This window comes from Struthio camelus, chromosome 20 (genome assembly GCF_040807025.1).
Source record: "Struthio camelus isolate bStrCam1 chromosome 20, bStrCam1.hap1, whole genome shotgun sequence".
NCBI lineage: Eukaryota > Metazoa > Chordata > Aves > Struthioniformes > Struthionidae > Struthio > Struthio camelus.
This window is the reverse complement of record NC_090961.1, coordinates 2,784,300-2,799,386: the sequence shown is the minus strand read 5'-3', so window position 1 is coordinate 2,799,386 and position 15,087 is coordinate 2,784,300. Positions and strand designations below refer to the sequence as shown.

At 38.3% G+C, this 15,087-nt stretch overlaps 1 protein-coding gene across 3 annotated transcripts in view; it reads left to right on the top strand.

The window, feature by feature from the left end:
- DAB2IP (DAB2 interacting protein) overlaps positions 1-15,087 on the top strand; it is a 267,258-nt gene that overhangs the window by 69,428 nt on the left and 182,743 nt on the right. The gene's annotated exons all lie outside the window — the stretch shown is intronic.

The window sequence follows — 15,087 nt, the reverse complement described above, 5'->3', positions numbered from 1 at the left end:
AAATGGCATTTAAGAAGTCTGGATTCTTACTGTATTTCTACTGTGCCATGATTTGTACTGTCCAGGTTCTATTGGGTTCCCTGTAGTTCAGCTAGTATTTTATCTGACAAAGCTACATTTTAGGTGGTCTCTACAGTCCAGTGGGTGAGTTTAAAATGTTTATATATTAAAGTAACATTATGTGATTCTGAGATCATAAGGTCATCTCATTCTTAAAAGTTGTTGCAATTTCAGTCTTTACATAGTAATTTACCTTATGCTTGTGGTGCTGAATAATGACAAATCTAAACAAACAGGGCATTAAGCCTCAATCCTGCATGTAAATCTGTGCACATGTGCTGCAAACAAGATAGCACCCATGGACAGATTTGTTTGTGTTTGTGTGTGAGCCAAATGCTATGTTTTTGCTTCTTTTAATTATTCAGTCCTGAAAGAATTTACTGTGAAATCCCACGAGGCAGAGATAAGACTAAAAACCTTGTAATCTACAACTATACAGGAGGGTCACTTTATGGCCTGAATGTGCCAGTGAATTTAGATGTTGAAAGAATTTTTCATAATGAAATGGAATGAAAACCTGTGTTATTATAGTGCTTTACAGCATGCAAACCTAAAGCTTGGAAAAACCAAATGACTAAAACTAATCCAGATTTGCTATTCTGATGAATTTTTTTCATTCAGAAATTAATTCAAGTTGTCAAATTAATTCAGTCCTAACATAGCAAAGGCAAGACAAATTAATTAGCTTAAGCTCCATGAGTTGTGGAGGTGTTGTCTCCCTGTACTTTGCATAAGGATAGGCAATGCACTACCTTCAGATGATTAGCCAGTACACGGTGAAGAGTCTCTTTTGCTTGCCACCAGCCCTAATACCACTCCCAGCTGAGACGACTGACAGCTAAATTATCTGAATGCCATTACAGCTTGGAAATGAGGATCACATTGCTAGTGCAGATACTATTTTTGAACTATTTATGTATTCTCCTGAGACTGCACAGAAATTGCAAGTAATGCTTAAAAGAAATTTAGTTGTGGAAAAAATGTCCAGGTCCTGTCTGATTAAAAAAAAGAAGTCAATTTTTTAAAGATGCTGGGTCTCACAATAGATGGAATTCCAGCATGTAGTAACCTTGTTACATGTAACAAGGTTCTAGTAAATGGGTTTATTGCAAGGGAGTCCCCAGGCGCTCTTACTGTGAAGATTACCCCTCTGCCTCTATTGTATACAGATTCTCCATCAGATAGATTGAGAGTAAAGTCTCTCTCACCTCCTTTAAAAAATATCAGTAACTAAAGAGGAAGACAATAATTAGTTTTTTTTTCAGAAGGAAAAGAAAGTCATGTCTTAGGAAGAAGGGAAACCAAATGAAAAATTTAATCCTGGAGGAGAAAGGCAGGAAATGCAGTTGTCATGGAAACTAGAGTATAAGTAGAAACTTTCCAGCAAAGAGCAGAGCCTAAAAATGAAAAACTGGAGTGTACAGCCTTGGCAGATAGCCAACTGCTTCCCCCACCTTCTTCTTTCTTGTTAACTTGATGAGATTTTCTTTTCTTCACTTCTTACCCCACTGAGTCATCTTTGCCACATTTTGGCAGTGTCCTCTGCATTCAGAGAGTAAAGCTGAGGCTGTGGGTCTGTAGACTGCACAGTGATAAGAGAATCACACACAACCCCTTTTTGAAAGGTCTAACTCAGGCATGGGACATGTTTCACATCAGTTATTGGTTGCATCTGCTGTATTTCTGAAAGCAAAGGCACATTTTAGACATTTGGTTTTGTCTAGGACTCTGGGATTGTCTTGCTAAGCATGAGTTTATGTATGTCAGTTGTATTATAGTACAGTCATTGGATTAGTAATTATTAAGTCCTTATATGCTTTTCAGTATCCCATGGAAAAAGGTAAGCTGGGAAAATTACCAGGCAGTGCTGTAAAACCTTTGTTTATAGGCAGGAACTGATTCTGGTGAAAGATTTTGAGTGAGCTTAAGAATATGTACTGTTACAGATGGAAGTAATGAAACCTGTAGTGTTTAGACTTTATTGAGATTATGCATATTTTCAAAATTAAGCATGCCCGTAAGAGCTTTGCTAACTTAACTGCAGACTGTTCAACATCTTATATGATTGACTCCTTTTTTTGTGAACAAAATGGCTAATGCAGTGCAAACTGAAAAACAGTTTTGCCTCCTTGTATGTGAAGTCTGGACAATCTTAGATACAGCACCATTGGTTATGAAACTCTCTCAGTTTACCACTAATGACAATCACAGTAAGGCCTACAGATATTTAAATCTGCTGTTGAACCACTGAATTTACTGCTGCACTGTATTGCAGCTGTCTCACTTGGACTTTTTCCTTGTCCTTCACGTGACTTGGTTAAATGTTATTGCAATACGGAAGCTTTAAGTTGGAAGTGTTTTAAGAAAGAAAGTGTTTAAGAAAGTTGAAAGTGTTTTAAGAAATGGTGGTAGATCAAATTCAGAAGTTGCAAGCTAGCAGAGTACTGCCTTATTTGAAGCCTTGAGCAACTCACTTGGCTACTCCAATGGAGTTTCCTACCAAGTAAACGGGAGATCATTTTGTAATGTTCTTTAGCATTTGTGCATGAAAATAACTGCATACAGCAAGTGCAGAGTGTGATCTTATGGTTATTTTCCTATGCTGTTTTTAATGTGTCAGGGCAAAGTTTATTTAGATAAAACAACACGTATGAGAGGTGTGGCCGTGGTTTCTGGGAGAAAAAAATAGTGATCTTTCAGCTCCACAAAAAGCTCCTGGAGGATATTTTTAAAAGGGAAAAAAAGATCTTGGGAGAAAACATAACTACATATATATTTGGTTAATTTCCCAACTGATTTCCCTGCCACAGACAAGCTTTTTCAGGACAAAAATAGTGCCCTGACCCAGGAAAGCGACAGGCAAGTTGTGACCTCTGTGGGGCTCAGTGAAGTCGGCGCGGTCCTTCCTGCGGGGGGCAGCAGAGCTGTGCGAGTGGGTCCAGGCACTGCCACCGCCGCCGCCGCCCGCAGCCGGGCCGGGCGCTGCCTCCTCCCGCGGCGGGGCCGGGTACCACCGCCGCCGCCCGCAGCCGGGCCGGGCGCTGCCTCCTCCCGCGGCGGGGCCGGGTACCACCGCCGCCGCCCGCAGCCGGGCGGGGTGCCGCAGCCGCCAGGCTCTGCCGCTGCCCCTGCTGCTGCCTTCCGAGGCCTGCACCGGGGATTCCGATAGGGGGGCACAGGCTGGGGAGGGCTTATTAGAGGAGTATGTACTTGTTCATTTACTGGATTAGAGGCATGGCCCTAATGAAGAAATTTACTTGGAAAGACAGCTTTGACTAAAGATCGTACTTCAAACACTTCTCACAGGGGTGTAGTCTTAAGTTATGAAAGAGTCTGGTGTGATAGCGAAAACATTCCTCTAACCTATATTTGAATGCAGGTCTATCTTCAGAACAGAACAATATTCCATTAGACTTAAAAATGCTGACATGATACTTAGTTTTTCTGGCATTTTCAGCTGGAAATGCTTCCTCCCTTTTTCTTCATCCGTCTGTGCTCAGTGTAGACAGCAAATGCTTTTCCTGTGTGCTCAACACGAGCCAAGACCTTTGGGATTCTTTGCTTTACATAGCTTTGTTTGAGACTATCTAAATTCTGTTGGGATGGTCAAGGTAACAATGGCCTTTAGAGCTTATTTATCACTTAGGAATGCTCAGAAAAATTGAGACAAATAAAGGTATGCAAGTAATGCATGCAATGTAAAGCATGCACACTCTGTTGGCTAAAGCTTCACAATGCTCAGTATCTAAACGCAGTTCTGTATATTTTGATATGAAGCATGTAAGTCACACATCCTAAAGATCACTCCAGCTGCTGCCAAGATTAGATTCCGGGTGATTCTGACTGTAAGACAACACTCTTTCCATGCAATCTTGTCACATACTGTGTAAAGATAACAACAGGCTACTTCATGGAATTGGAAACAATGAGCATTTTGGGAAATTCCCTACTCCTGCTGTATTGGAATGTCTGTTTTCAGCACTGCTATTAAGCAGTCTGCTACTTTAAGTTTGTCAGTGTTTGCCAGACTGTCCTGTTTGGTATTGATTTCTTATGCCAGCTAAACTCATATTGGGGAAAATCTGTATCTCTGACCCTAATGAGTTCTGTTAGGAGAAAAAGCACCTTTGTATAATGAGCTAAACAGGACCCTGCAAGAACCCTCAGTTCAAGGAGTTCTGGAGTCTCTTGGGTTTAGCCTAGTTCAGTAAACATGGGGCTCCTGGCCAATTGAGAGTCTCTGAAGAAAGGAGAATCTCTGGCCTTTTCCCAAGCTGGTTACTAACTGAGCCTGCACATCAACAGCTTTCTCAACCTGTGCTAGCTTCAGCTAAGGCATCAGGCCTGGCAGACTAGTTAGTTTTAAGGAGCAGTGCTACCCAGGTTGTGTGTACTGGCAATATAATCTGTTCCAGAGCTTTTCAAAACTCAGTTTCAGAAACAGTAAGAAATATTTAAGCTGAGGTTTTATGTGAGAGGTCCTGGTTTCAGAATACTAATCTCAAGACCTCTCTCAACCATCTCCTTTGTTGGGGGACTGGAAATGAATTTCAGAATGCAAAATTTGCTCTTCTTTCTTTATCTTCTGCTCTATCCTTTCCATAAGCTCTTCTGTGAACATCACTCTCTCTTGTCATCCTGTCAACCTTAACAGTCTTTATATCGTCTGTAGGCTCTAGGCAAGGATTACCGTATCATTCCTCTTTTTCTGCAAGCTGCTCTTAGAAGAAAAGAGGATGAATGCCTTGGAAATTATTTGTTCATATGTAGTTCATAGACCAATTTTTAAATCACCTGCTGCTTACATGATTTACCAGATCCATCAAATCAGTAACCTGCTCAGTTAGCTGTCCTGTCTTTGAGTACCTTTGAGTGAGTAGCCTACATCACAAAAGTTACCCATATAATTTTAATAAGATCTTATCTAGCCCTTTCAGACAGCAGGCATAAAAACAGATACAGTAGAATCAGTGCTGAAATGGACTGCAATAGGAAGATCAATATTCCTACTAAATATACTAATGTTACATTTGTATGTTTTCTTGTCAAGTGGAATTCCCTTCACCCCTTTCAGAACAGCCTGTTAAACTCAGCCTGTACCAAACTTCTCTGCAATTATCCTTTAATAGTTTCAGATTTCAGCTCCCTGGCCTCTGACTGTATGTTCCTTTAATATGCTCACATCTCCTCTGGGAGAACTAAGCTAGGAATATCTAACACTTCTGCAAGCCAGGCCTCCTCCTTTAAGGCTCTCTGTGTTTCTTTTCCTACCATGGACATACTTGCATTCCCAAAATTCATACTTCCTTATGCTTTTGCATTGCCCATACTGCAATTAGGTGTTATCAGGCATCTAAGGGGAGAGCATTGCATCCAGGGCTTTCCATTTTGCTGGCTGAAGGAGGACAAAGAACTCTTAACATTTCTCTGCAGTCGCCTCTTGGCTTGGCATACTGTTCATTTCAATAATAAAGTGTTTCCTTTCATTCTCAAACAGCCAGGCCCCTGCCAGAGCCATAATTGTTCACAGATGACTCATTTTGGCTGCAGGATCAAAACTAGGGAAAAGTGCTGTTTGCACAGCCTTTGAAATGTACGAGATGGGAAGAGATGTTCATGCTTGATATTTGTACCATATGTTGTTTCTAAATTTTATTACCTAGCCTTTACATTTCAAAAGAAACTCTAGTCTTGTCCTGGGGATGATTTAGAAAGAAAAAGATAGGCAGAGTTGTGAGTTAGCCTGAGATTAGTGAAGAGTGAATATGTATTTTCTTCTGTGAAGAAGAGCCCTGTAGGGGCCAGGTAGGAGGCTGGGCTGCAATGGGCAGTCTAATAGATCTCTTTCTGGTCTGATGTATGTGTCTATGTATTGCTTAAGAGCTGCAGACTCAGTTGTGATTTTTATCAAAGTCACATCGAACTTTTCACTCTTTGTAGAATTTCTTTTGAAACCTGGCATCTTGAGTTGTAGCAGGTGTTTACATTTTCTTTTCTGTAATGAAATACAATGAATGTATGTAGAATGCTTCTAATGAACAATCATAAATATTGATCTGTTATTTGTTCTGTTTAAAGACCTGCATGGTTACTTCAGAAATACCTGTTGTTGCAAGGTTCTGCACAGAGGTCAAGGACTGAGTGACTCTTTAGGGTTGGAAATAAGGAAATGGTATGATGATTCCTGCACTGCTGTCCATGAGCAGCATGTGCTCTGTGGATTAGCAACTACTATTTGTGTCTCCTAGGATGAGTATTTTGAGGCCACCCAACTAGTTTTAAATAAAACACCAAACTGGCATCAGAAGACTGGAAAAATTTTTCACTTGTTTTGTCAGGGATTAATATGTCATTCCATGTACTTCTGCTAGATCGTGACGTGTTTTTCTCTTACAGACATCCAGTTTGTCTTATGGAGATCAGCTCTCACATTGGGTGTCTGGGGAGTTATAGTGTGGACATCCCTAAGCTCTGCAAGTTGTGACCTGGTTGATTATTAGAATTTATCATTTTGTAGTGGAAAGTTTATAAGTTTCTCCTCTTCGGGTATCTTATTTCTTACAGAAAAAGAGATTTTGGTTCCCTACCTCTATCATCCGTCCTAATTTACTGTGTAGTCGGTCTTGCCTCCTTACTAGGTAAACCTTGCTTCTTGTTTCTCTTTCCCCCATAGTTCTTGTATCTTCCCCTCATGGTTCCCTCTGCTCATTCAGAGTTCACTTGGCCTTAAGCAGTGCATCAAGGACAACAAATGACCCTTTGAATACTAGCTTATATTCATTAGAAATCTGAGTGCATGTCAGCCTGGCTGTGCTCTGTCTATTCCACTGTTTGAGTTTATGAAGAATAATAGCAAGATCTCCCTTTTTAAATCATTTTCAGTTGACAGCACTTTGCTGGAAGATTGACTGTACTGTGCTTGCAATAGAACAAAATATTCACCAACATTAAATACCAGCCTTTTTTTGCATTAGAGTATCGTTTTGACTAATGAATTGTACAAACCCTGCAAAGCAGATCATCCAAGACTGCTGCCACATGGATGTAGGAGAAGCATGAAGACAAATTTGTCAAGCTGTCGTTGGATGGCCATTTGCAGGTGCTTAAAGGAAGGAGTCAGGCATGCTAATGCAAGGAAAGGGGGTATTTTAGAAGAATAAAGGATATGGGTTTGATAGGATGAGTTTTTGCTGTAGCTCTTTTCCATCTAAAAATATTAAAAGCATATTAGTGGAATGGGTATAGACTAGATAGTCAGTTACTCCCATGAGTAGAAGATCTGTCTGGATGACTAGGAATTTAAATAGAAAAATGTCAATTTGAACTGTAATAGAAGAGCATTGCATCATCATTTGACAATAATAACTTTGTGAATTGCTAGATATTTTCTAACATTTTTATTCAGAATATCATCTATGAGCAAATCTCAACCAACTCTTTGCACAGTGCTTGTGAGGTAGTTGAAGTGGAGACCTAATGGTGTGATGCTTTGCTGGGGTGAGTCATGACACAGTAGAGCTTAGGGACCAGAGATGTTAGTTGTTTTCTCTGAGGTTCCACACTTAAAAATGTCCCATCCCTGGTGTTGCCCTTAGATTGATTTTTCACATTTCTGTTATTTTATGGAGGGTCTTCACTTTTTGCAATCTGCTGAACACAGACAGTGAGTTAGTTTGATAACGTCTCTCAGACTAACATTGTGTTGTGTTTCATGCAAGAGGGAAGAAGATAAATTAAAATAAACCACTTTCAACAATGTTATTTAAAAATTCATTGCAGGATTTTTAGTCGGTTTTGCCTTTAAAAACAATAGCTATATTTTAAGTCTTAACTTGTTAACAAGGCATTTTAAAATGGATGGTATTTTCTGTGATATACAGTACTGTAAGCTTGATAGGGAAGGATAATTAAAGAACATATTTGCAAGAAAGATTCCTTGGAAGTGTAATTTGATGCTAAAAAGCAAGTAAAACAAGCAACTGTATTTGTAGTGTAGTTTAAAAATTATATGGCAAGGAAAGGAAGAAAATAATCTATCACATGAAAAATGAAGTTTATATTATGTGTTTATAAGCCAATTTTTTTTATACAAGGGTAAGATCATTATCAGGCATTTAAACATGAATTGGAAATATCTCATCTATTAATTAACCAAGAGAGTTTTACACAGCATGTGTAAACAATTTAATCTTCATTGCAATTGTCAACATAGATGCTGTTTTCAATGTGATGTTATCATGAGATTAAGCACCCAGCATGTTGATTCATATTGCTGTGTAAATCTCGTGTGCCTTTATATTTTACTTTGGAAACATCTTACACATCAGAAAGTGAGTATAAAAGTGTCAGCTTCCTCAGATTAGGTAAATGTGTTTGCATCATTGAATTATTAGACTATTCTAGTACCTGTGAAGCCGTTCTCTTCCCCACCTTGACTTAAACAGAGAAGCAAACAAGGACAGCAGTGCTCTACAGAGAGTTTCAAAAAAGATTGATTATTTTTCCTGGTTATTTTCCTGGTCTTTTAGCACACAGGAAAGCCACTATATTTGAACACATTAAAAAAATAGCTAAGAGACTTCTGCTAATAATGACTAATACTTTTGTCATAGGGAGCCAGTAATGTCAGACTTTAATCAACTTGCAGCAACATGACAGCAGGTTACTACTGAAATATAAAGTTAAAAATACTTTTAGGAGTTAGATTTTTTTTTTTGTCATATTAATGATTTTCATCAAGGTTAATGCAGGATACATAGTGTATTATGGTAATTTTTTAATTATATCTAATAATTAGATTCCTAAATTAAATGTCATGAAAATTTTATATTAAAATTTGCAGATAATGAAATAAAGATAAATTTTTGTCTGCACAGCATAGGTAGAGAGAAGCTTGTGAATGGGTTATTTGCATTATCGTTGATAACTAGTAAAAATAACTGAATTTCAGAGTTCCACATGCAAGCTGTTCATTAGACTTTCGACTTCCCTGTTTACTTCTGAATTCCTGTCCTTTCTTCCTATGTGGCACAGAGTACAGACAATGGCATGAGTTTTACTTCAGCACTGTCTTAGAAAACACTGCCCTTTTGGTCAGTAATTCTTCAACCACCTTTGTAATCTTACCCACTGAACATATGCTGAGCCCCCATCACTCACAGGCAACTGTTTACGCCTGTACAACAGAGAAAAGTATGAGAGAAGGCAGATTACAGTGCAAACTCACTTCTGGAAAGCTAAATAGATGAGCTATAGAAGAAACAATAGTCTTCCTTTGCTGTGATGTTTTTGTAATATGTTTCACTTTTTCCCCACAAATTTTCAGCATGAGAATTTCAGGATCTTGAATATCTTTCTATTTTGTTTTTCACAGCAATATGCCAATTTCCCTGTTTTTACAGGGTGGTAGGGGCAGATGTAAAGGTGCTTTTATTTCCAGCTGAAATAATAATCAAAAGATTTTTGATAATTTTTTCTGATTATTTGATTTGAACAAAAAAGCAATTTTAAAAATAAGGATAACAGTAATAAAAAGTACAAGAAAAAATTGCATTGCTATGTGGTAGATATGGTCAATATTAGCAAAAATATGGGAAAAATTTTCATCCTTGTATGTTATTGTAAATAACAAATTTCTGAACAGTTGTATTACAACACTGATGAAGTGAATTATCTCTGAACAGTTGAGACAACTTCCTTCATTCTCCTGTTGAAAAATTCTTTTGAGTATGATCTCGGAGCACTTGCAGCAGGCAGTATGTTTGGTGTATATTGCATAGTTCCTTTTGTGCTGAGTGAGAACGAGAGCCAGTATTATTTGATTATTTGTCACAAGGAATGCTTTATGCCTGGATCCTTCTGCTAAAAGGAAATCTGTTTGTTTTAGTCTGGCTAGCTAGGTCACCCCTGTAAATAACAGTGTTAGCTCAACTGGACTCAGAGAATAAGTAAAGAGTTTCTGTGAATACATTCATGTTGGCTGAAAGTTGAGTTCACAGAAAACCCCTTGGGTCTGCTTACAGAGGTCATGGCAGGGTACTGCTTTAATTTTGTCTTGGAGAAGGAAATAGGAGATCTTTGGAAACCCAGAGCTGAAGTTTCTCTGTAATCCCTCAATGGATCATTGTTAAATTTTATTTTAGTAGTAAATTCTTCATAAAGAAAAGAATAATCAGGCTTAAAAAAATATTTCCTCACAGCAGCAACTCATAGAAGTCACATGATACTAGGAGGTGTTGTACCCAAAGGAAAATGGGAGTCTTCCCATTTTTATATGGGAGACGTTGATGCGCTTTGTATAGAAGATTTTTCTTTTTGGTATGATGTTTGCTATGGGAAGTTGCTACATAGAAGATACTCATGTTTTTTTTCCTCCTTGGTTGTTAAAGCAGCAGACTGCTTTGAGGCACAGGATGTTTGATTCTGATAAAAGTTTTTTCTTGAATTTATTGTAGACTTCATGTGCTTAATTTCTCCATTAGGTCTATGGGAATCAAAGCACAAGTCTTAAGGTAGATTTTGACCTCTCAAAATTTTTTAGCATCATTAGCAATCAGGTTATAAACCAAGTTATCAGAGTAGAGAAAACAAGTTATCTGAGTAGAGCATTCTTTATTGTTAGGATTAAATTAAGTTTAGAGTAATTTAACTGATTTTATTTTGGTCTCTCTAGCTAGTTAGAAGTTGACCTGAAAAAGCTTATGTTCTTTAGCACTATTGTTCTCCTGGGAAGCAGCCAGGAAGCTTGTTCTGCTTTGAGGTCAGTCCCTGTTTCTCCCCTGTTGTCTCGCAGCAAACAGTTCATTACATGGCACAGGAAATGTCTCCAATTGAGTTCTCAGACACACTGACTCTCCTTGGTGTTACTGTAACCTGCCTGGTGACTGAGCAACCCTTCCTACATGAATCACTTCGTGTGTTTTTCACCGAGCGCTACATATCCTTCCAGCATAATGAATAACATGTTTGTCGACCTTCTGTTTGCCTGTTCCACACTGATTTGGTGCTGGTATGTTGTACTGAGTTCCCACTGTCAAGAAGCTGCCTTCTATATACAGAAATCAAATATTGTGGTCCAAAACTCAGCTTGTTGATAGACAAATTTGAGGGGAGTTACAGTGAGGGTTCTTAGCCTCTATTTGTATTTCTCTTGCTTTCTTTTTTTGTGAGTGACAATGGTGGTCTTATTTGGTGGTATATACAGTTCTAAAAACAATATGACCTTGATCTTGTTTGGGATCTCTAGGCACCACCATAGTAAATATATAGTAACCATAATAATAATAAACAATAGCCATAGCCTGTGTGTAGGGAACACCTATGCTAAAAGAATTCATGCCCTAGTGTAACGTATATAAGACTTCCTAAACTCTTGTTTAATATTAAATTATCCAGACACACATTCTTCCTCTTGCCTTTTTTCTACGACACTGCTTTTTCTACTCCTTAATTATCTATATTATGTATAATGAATACTTTCCCACTCACATTTGGATTTCATCACTGTACAGACTGCAAGAGTATTCCATAGAGTCCTGGTAGCTATGACACTATTCTTTAAGTGGAAAGCAATAAATTCTGTGTTTAAAGTTAATGTAAAGGTTTGTTTCTCGTTTTCATTCAAATTCTTTATGATGTTTTGTTGCGAGGCTTGCAGAAAGCTGCTACGTTTCACCTAAGGTGGTAAGGAATATGAAACTTTCCTTTTTAAGTCCTCAAACAAATAATCTCACTGAAGATTTTGTAAGGAATTTAGTTAAAAACTGGAAAATGCTATATTATTTTATGTTAAACAAACTTTTAAATCAAGTGCATTTTACCTGATCAGAAGAACTTTAGTTACACATTTTTCTGACTCTTTTATTATTCTAATTTTTTTTTATTAGATGGTTCCAGTCTGTCTTCGAGACTGAGCATGCTTTACTTGTTTCTTTAATGTCTTTCTGAACATTCTCCTTTTTGGAAGGTGATCTTGGGAATCACTTAACAATGTTGCTCCTTCTATTTTGTTTTGTTTTGCTTTGTTTTGTTTTGTTTTTCCTCAAAGGTCAGGTGTAGAAGCATAGAAACTCACCCTCAGATTGCAGCAGGTAAACTTTTCATGGAGGTCCTCTCTTGAAAGGTCCTTTCTGATGAGGTAAAGAATAGGTTTGGAAAACCTAACTGTTGGGAGGTTAGGACATGAAGAAGGCTAGAGTTGAATGTTTTCAGCACAAACTTCTTTTACACTGCTGCTTGAAAACCAAGTCTGTTCTACTTCTGTTGGTATAGCTGAATTGAAAGTAAGTTACCCTTATACAAAGGAAATTATTTTCCTCTCTGGCTTTGCATATGAACTTATGTATTCCTGGTAGCCTTGAGGCAATAAGCCTGGAAATAGTCCAGCTTCATAGTATGCTAAACTGAAAATTGCACTGAACTTGTAAGCAAATTCAAGCAGACACATTCTGCAAGTGTCTATGATCCTGTAAGAATATTGTTATATTTCTTTTATGTCTAAAAAGGTAAGTAAGTATGTTTAGGGATTATTCCCTTATTCCTTTTGCCTCAGACTGTGAAAGAAATATAATTATTTCTCAGAAGCAGTGTAGTTATGACAGGCTGCAGCCAGTGATTTTTTTCAGTATCTTGATGATACCGACCAGTGCAAACTAGAAATTGTGCTAATGTCCACCACTTGTCCTTTCTGTACCAGCTAAGGAACAACTTTTTTTTTTTTAAACTTTTGAAAGTCTCAGTTTAGTTCTTTCAGAAAGAATTTGCAAAACTGAAATAAAATTAACTAAAACTGTTGTCCTCTAGAAAGCAGTCTAAGTTAAGAGGCCATTAATTAATTGTGTAGAGAAGCTAGTGTGGTCTCATACCTTTGCAAATAGAGCATTTGGGGCCAGGACTTGGATGTAATGACCAAGCACTGGAACTTTCATTTTAAGAATAAAGAATTCAAATTCTTTGCCATAAAATCACAGAGAGTTAATAATTGTTTCCCTCTAAAGCCCTTTGGGAAAGTGAGAGGTTTAATGGTAGGAGCTGCCTTGGGAATGTGGGTTTTGAAAAGCAGTCATTATTTCCCCAGCACTAAGCAATAAACAAATGATAAAAAAGCCAAGTATTAGCCACTGGGGAGGGATGTCTTCTGTCAGCTTCCATGGACCAAACAGCCCCACTGTAGCTGAGCAAACCCTCAGGCAACTGCTGCCCCTTTGATGTCAAAGCAAACACACCACTGATTGTGTAGCTCTCCATCTTAGAACTTATTTTGGTGCTAATTTAAAATTTATGCATGTGCTGTTAGTTTTAGTAAAGAAGTGAAATAAGTCCAGTTTTAGGAAGGCTTAATAATAAGATAACGCAAACATACGGCAGGGGAGGACAGGTCAACTGGATGTTGCAGGTCGGATGGATATTTAATTTCATGAGTTAGGTTTCTGTTCAGTGTATGGTGGTTAGCACCTAAGAAATCACTGCTACATTTGGCTCAATTTGGTCCTCTTATTGAGAGATTCAGTAGAGTCCAATGACTGAACTCATCCTGCTGCTTTTTGGAGGGAACAGCCTGGCCAGACTGTGATGTGTCATTTTAGAGATAGAAATTTTAAGGTTGTCAGCTTTTCTCCAGGGCAGTTAATATATCTCAGATTTGCACGTGGTAGATTCTGCTGTACACAAAAGAATGTTTGTGTCAGGATGTGGCTTTCAAGAAAAGTGGGGGGAGGGGAAGGCAGCTCTAGATTAATTGGAAAGGTCCAGACCAGCCACATTCCCTCCCAGATGGGTCATTCATTTTGTTGCTTGCTGCTGTGTAGCAGCTGAACTTAATGCCTTCAAAAACATTGAGGCAGTGAGAGAGAAACAGAGGCAAGCTCGCTAAACTTGAACAAAGCTCCCAGCCGTTTGTGCTTTTATTATAAGGCTTTCTCTTGTCATGATAGTTTATAGTCCCTCATTAACTTCTCCTGTTTTCTGGTCACCTGCATGAACATTTCTTGGAGGTATTAGGTTGATTTAAAAAAATCCCTCAACATGGAACAGATGCCTAAGTACATGTGAGTGAACGCACAACGAATGCAGGCCCATCACCCTAGATCTCCTGATCATTCCCACCTGTTCAGAGAGGTTGGCACGATCACCAGTGACTATCTCACCAACATCCCAGGTGGTTTGAGGATGAGCCACCTGGTTCCAATTAAGCAAAACCAAACTAAGTGAACCTTACCCTTTCAGACCCTCTGAATTTGGGTGAGCTTTTTAAATAACATCTTTGTTTAAACTTTAATTTCCCTCTCTGCCTTTTTGTTGTTGGGAATGACAAAAGGAAAAATAAATTGGATAGGCTATTTTCAAGGCATTTCTAATGATCTAAAGCGTAATCTTATAAAGATTCTCATAAGAGATTACCAGCTCAATTATTAGGACACATAAACGCGGAGAGACACCCGAATATTTGGCTTCTTGCCTGTGATACGTCAATATTTTCAGACTTTCCCATCACTATCTTATACAAGTTCTTAGCTCTATTTGTGCATTGAATCGACTGCATAGGATGAATCTCTAATCTTCTGGAAAATGTTTTTGGTGTTTCTGTATTTTGTTTTGTTTTTACATCTACTCAAATATCAAAACAAAAAGTCTGGATGAAAATATGAAGGCAGATTGTGTAGCAACTGAAGCTTTTTCCTCTTTTGTTGTGATGTGTTGCATGATTTGCTGAGTGATGGTGCGTTTGGATGGAAGCGGCCGTGGAATGTCCTGGTGTAACATCCCCCTGGTACAAGGCAGTGGGAGCCTCTGTTGTCCAGCTGGGATCTTGCTTCCTTGACCTGAACTTATCATTGCCTTGTTGATTGGCTCATTCCTGCACTGTCTAAAAGCTGGCTTGAATTCTTTATGTGTGGCTTCAAAACCAGACATGGATTTTACTAAAGACTGAGACTTATTTTTTCTCCTGGAAGGGCCTTTCTCAACTAATAGTCATGTTTTTACTACTCAGTATGTAAAATAAAAATGGATTTTGTAAAATTCTAACAT